Genomic DNA, 5,391 nt, shown 5'->3' on the forward strand with positions numbered 1-5,391 from the left:
CCTCCGCTGGCCCTACAGCCTCAGTGGTCGGCGCCGACGCAGTGCCTGTGTCACTGTCGGGCTGCGGCTGAGCCGTCGTGTACGTATCGTAATCAATATCGAAAGTATCACCTTCATAATTGTTATTTCTATTCCGCGGTCTCGTGTTGACGTACTCATCCATGTTACTATAATTATCCGATTCGTTTTCTATGTCCCATGAGAACCTATTGTTACTCCGAGGTAAAATTTGGTCCGTGTGCCTACGGTATACATCCCCATCATTATTCATAATTTTATACGACACCGGACCGGTTTGTTGTAAAATTTTCCCTTCGACCCACTTATGCTTATTAGTTGAATAATTTCTAGATAATATTTTATCCCCTACCTTAAAGTTTCTAGCGAGTCCCGAGGAGTTGAGTACTTGTTTGTCCTGCGCTTCCTCGACTATTTTTGCGGTGCTCGGGCGCATCACGTCTAGCCTGTTACGCAACCGATGTCCGAGGAGCGCCACCGCGGGCGCAACCCCTGTTGTTGCATGTTCACAATTTCTATACTGCATTAGAAACCGATATAAACTAGTATGGATGTCCCTACCTTCTATAACGGCTTTCTTAATAGTTTTTTTTACTATTTTAACACAGTTCTCGGCTGCACCGTTACCTTGCGGTCTATAGGGCGAAGAAGTTATGTGACGTATCATATTTCTATCACAAAATTCCCTAAATTCCGCGCTTTGAAACGGAGGCCCGTTATCCGTAACGAGCTTTTCCGGTAGGCCGAACCTCGCAAATAAACTTCTAAGAAATTTTATGGTGTGATACGCCGATGTGCTACGTATTTCCTCCGCCTCGAGCCACTTACTATGGGCATCCACTAGGATAATATAATACTTGCCGTGCAGCTGCGCAAAGTCAGCGTGCAGTCGCTGCCAAGGCGCGGCGGGAAACTCCCAGGGATGGAGGACGGCGCGCGGGGGGGCGTCGCGTACGCTGCGACACGCCTCGCACTTGTTTCCTATCAACTCGATATCTTTATCGAGTGCCGGCCAATAAACATAATTCCTAGCGATGGACTTCATTTTTACAATGCCTAAATGACCATCGTGAATTTCTAACAGCACGCGTTTTTGTAATGTTTGCGGTATCACCAGACGATATTTATACAAAATACAGCCGTGATCAATATTCAAATCTGCACGTCTGACATAAAAAGCCTTTTCATCATCTGAACACTTTCCCGGCCAGCCAAACATAATATATCCAAAAATTCTACTTAACAATTTATCTTTAGTTGTTGCTAATGCTATTTCTTTAAAATTAACTGGTAAAGTTTCATCAACGTACATTAAATAATGTTTATCCGGCGCACTCGATGCGCCGCCGCTGCCGTCTCCCTCTAGCGGCAAGCGCGACAACGCGTCCGCGTTGCCGTTGCACTTTGATTTTACAAAATCAATATTAAAATCGTACGCGGCTAGTTTGGCGGCCCAACGTTGTAGCCGACTCGCCGCAGTCTGTGGAATACAGCCTTTAGGTCCAAAAATATATACCAATGGTTTGTGATCAGTTTTTAACGTGAATTTCCTGCCGAATAAATATTGATGATGTTTTTGCACTCCGTACATAATAGCGAGCGCCTCTTTGTCTAATTGACTGTAATTCTTTTCGGCGTCGGAAAGCGTCCTGGAGGCGCAGCTTATAGGGCGCTCGGAACCGTCGGGGAAGGTGTGCGCGAGCACCGCGCCCACGCCGTACGCGCTGCTGTCCACCGACAGCACCACCGGAAGTTCCGCCTCGTAGTGACACAACACCTTGTCGCTAGCTAAAATGTTTTTTATTTTTCTGAATGCGATTTCACAATTTGTATTCCAATACCACGACTGATTTTTTTTTAACAAGGCATACAAGGGATGGAGTAATGTACTTAAATTAGGAACGAATTTGCCATAATAATTAACTAATCCTAAAAATGCCTTTAATTGAGTCACGTTCATCGGTTCCGGAGCCTTCACGATCGCATCAACCTTGGCCATGTCCGGATGTAAACCGTGCCTATCAATAATAAAGCCTAAATACGATACACTCTCTTGTAAAAAATTACATTTATTCAACTTAACAGTAAGACCCATGTTTGCCAACCTTTCTATTACCGCTCTCAGATTTTTTTTATGCGTCTCCCTATCTTTTCCTGTAACACAAATATCATCTAGGAACACTACAGTATTCGGTAAGCCCCTAAGGGTCTCCTCCATAATTTTTTGAAACATTTGTGGAATGCAATTTAAACCATAGGGAGTACGCTTAAATACATAAGTACCAACGTGTGTGGTGATGGCCGTGCACGCCAGCGAATCGGGGTGGAGAGGTACTTGCATATACGCGGTTGTCAGATCTATTTTTGAAAACTCCTGCCCACCGCTTAGGGCCGCAAACAGTTCCTCTATTCGCGGAAGCGGATATTGATCAATTTTTAATTTCGGATTTATTGTAGATTTGTAATCGCCGCATATGCGGATGTCCCCGGATGGTTTAATGATAGGTACTATAGGTGTACCATAATCGGAATGTTCAACTTGATAAATCGATCCCTCTTTTTCTAGACGATTTATTTCCCTCTCCACCGCGGTGCACAATGCGAGCGGTACGGGCCGCGCGCGTAAGTAAACCGGTTTGTTATCAGTCAATTGCAAGCGAAACTGTTTTTTACATTCACCTAACTTATCTGTAAAGACGTTAGGATAATTATTTTTTAAATCTTCAATGAACCGATTTCGCTGCTCGTTAACATCAAGTGAAATATTATTAATACACAATCCATTTATATTAAATCTTTGAATCCAATTTCTACCTAACAAAGGACGACTACCATTCTTGATTACGTACAGTTGTAAATTATCTTGAAAATTATCATCAATCGACGCGTTTACTACAATATATCCCATCCTCGTCGCCAGTGTAAGATACGTCAATAAAACACTGCGGTCGGATGCCAACTGATTTATTACTTTTTCATAAGTACCTTCAATATACTACAGGTGGGTGGTGGTGCATGGCCGTTCTTAGTTGGTGGAGCGATTTGTCTGGTTAATTCCGGTAACGAACGAGACTCTAGCCTGCTAAATAGGCGTCGTCATTTATGTGTGCGTGGCTTCGGTCGCGCAACTCACTGGCGACGTATTAAAATTCTTCTTAGAGGGACCGGCGGCTTCGAGCCGCACGAGATTGAGCAATAACAGGTCTGTGATGCCCTTAGATGTCCTGGGCCGCACGCGCGCTACACTGAAGGAATCAGCATGTTCTCCCTGGCCTAGAGGCCCGGGCAACCCGTTGAAACTCCTTCGTGCTGGGGATTGGGGTTTGCAATTATCCCCCATAAACGAGGAATTCCTAGTAAGCGCGAGTCATAAGCTCGCGTTGATTACGTCCCTGCCCTTTGTACACACCGCCCGTCGCTACTACCGATTGAATGATTTAGTGAGGTCTTCGGACCGACACGCGGTGGCTTAACGGCCGTCGGCGTCGCTGGGAAGTTGACCAAACTTGATCATTTAGAGGAAGTAAAAGTCGTAACAAGGTTTCCGTAGGGGAACCTGCGGAAGGATCATTAACGTATTATGTATTACTCATATATTACGAATAATAATCCACAAAAGAGAGAGCGCCCATCGGGGCACACCAAACGGGGCGACAAAAGAGGGAGTTGTGTGACACTAATCCGGTTGTTGTGTGTCATCTCCCAGTTCCGGTCCGATAATGGTGGGCGCTATACAAAAACAAACAGAAAAATACACACCGGTATTAGAAAGTGCGAACGCTATGTCGTCGTCGTGGTGGCGCGCGCGTGTGTGTATAACGCGCGCGCGCGCGCTCCCTTCGCGTGTTCGTTCGCCTTCTAAGATATTTTTTTTTATTTTTTATTTTTTTTTATATACATACATATATCAAAATATGTAAAACAATTACCCTGGACGGTGGATCACTTGGCTCGCGGGTCGATGAAGAACGCAGTTAACTGCGCGTCATAGTGTGAACTGCAGGACACATTTGAACATCGACATTTCGAACGCACATTGCGGTCCGTGGAGAAATATCCAGGACCACTCCTGTCTGAGGGCCGGCTGTTAAAATATAAAAATCACACTGTTCACTCATAGCGAACAATTGACGGTTCTCTTATTTTATACATATTCACGCAATGTGTATATATATATGGGTCCGTTTAAATATAACCTCTCAGACACATATTACACCACCATACGAGCGGAAACCGATCGCATCGATACGCGTATATATGTTATATACACGTTATATATATACGATATATACCTACGTATGTAAGTATATATATACGATCGGGGGCGTCCCGGGGACGCGCGACTCTTCGACGTAAAAAATCGACAGAGGGCATGCGAGTCACCCGTCCAGCCACAAGCATCGCCAACTGGAACGCCGCCTGCCGTGAATCCTGGCATCCCAGGTACACCGTGCGCGTCTCGACTCATCGAGGACCTCCTTTCGGTGGCCGCGGCGAGGAAAGCGCGCTATGGGCTGGGCGCCAAAAGCGCGAAGCGCTTCCGCATCAATAGTAACCTTGACTTAGACGCGCTGTGGAGGCCCTTCACCTCTGATGAGTTGAAGGCCTCCTGCTTCGATTGGCAGACGGCGCCTGGTCCGGACGGTATCCGCCCGGAAGAGTGGCGCCAAGTTCCCTGGGACCTAAAGGCGGAAATATTCAACTCTTGGTTGTCCGCTGGCGAAATCCCGGAACCCCTGCGGCTGTGCCGAACGGTCTTTGTGCCGAAAACGGACGCTCCTGCTAGCCCGGGCGAATATCGGCCGATTTCGATCGCGTCGATACCGCTCAGGCACATGCACTCTGTCCTGGCGAAAAGACTGTTGGACTGCTGCCCCCCCGATGTACGACAGCGTGGATTCGTCCGCGCCGACGGCACGTTGGAGAATTCCGCCGTGCTGGACGCAGTACTAGGGGATTGCAGGAAAAAGTTAAGAGAATGTCACGTGGCGGTCCTCGATTTCTCGAAGGCGTTCGATACAGTGTCCCACGAGTCGCTGGTCGGGCTACTTCGGGCTCGGGGGCTGCCCGTGCCATTCTGTGATTACATCTGCCGACTGTATGAAACGGCAACCACTACCTTAGTGGTTTTTTTTTTTTTTTTTTTGCAGGTTTGCCGTTCAGGGCACTTCTTGCGTGGCAAGAAACTTTATTTTTCGGGTTGCACTGACCTGATTGTTGCAGTTTTCCGCTTTTTATGATTCGACAGAACCTAAGATGTTGCTTGTTCTAATACTATTCAAATTTCCTAAACCTTCCTATTTTTTCCTCAAATTTTTCTACAATTTTACTTTAAATTTTGAATTTTGTGTTTAATTGGTCTTGTTATTTTTG

General features: G+C 46.2%; 1 non-coding gene across 1 annotated transcript; it reads left to right on the top strand.

Moving 5' to 3' along the window:
• Positions 1–3,944: 3,944 nt before the first annotated feature.
• Positions 3,945–4,101, top strand: LOC123723419. The gene has a single exon (XR_006756743.1). It is a non-coding gene; the product is annotated as a 5.8S ribosomal RNA (ribosomal RNA).
• The last annotated feature ends 1,290 nt before the right edge of the window (positions 4,102–5,391 follow it).

The sequence above is a fragment of the Papilio machaon genome, chromosome W (assembly GCF_912999745.1).
Source record: "Papilio machaon chromosome W, ilPapMach1.1, whole genome shotgun sequence".
Classification (NCBI taxonomy): domain Eukaryota; kingdom Metazoa; phylum Arthropoda; class Insecta; order Lepidoptera; family Papilionidae; genus Papilio; species Papilio machaon.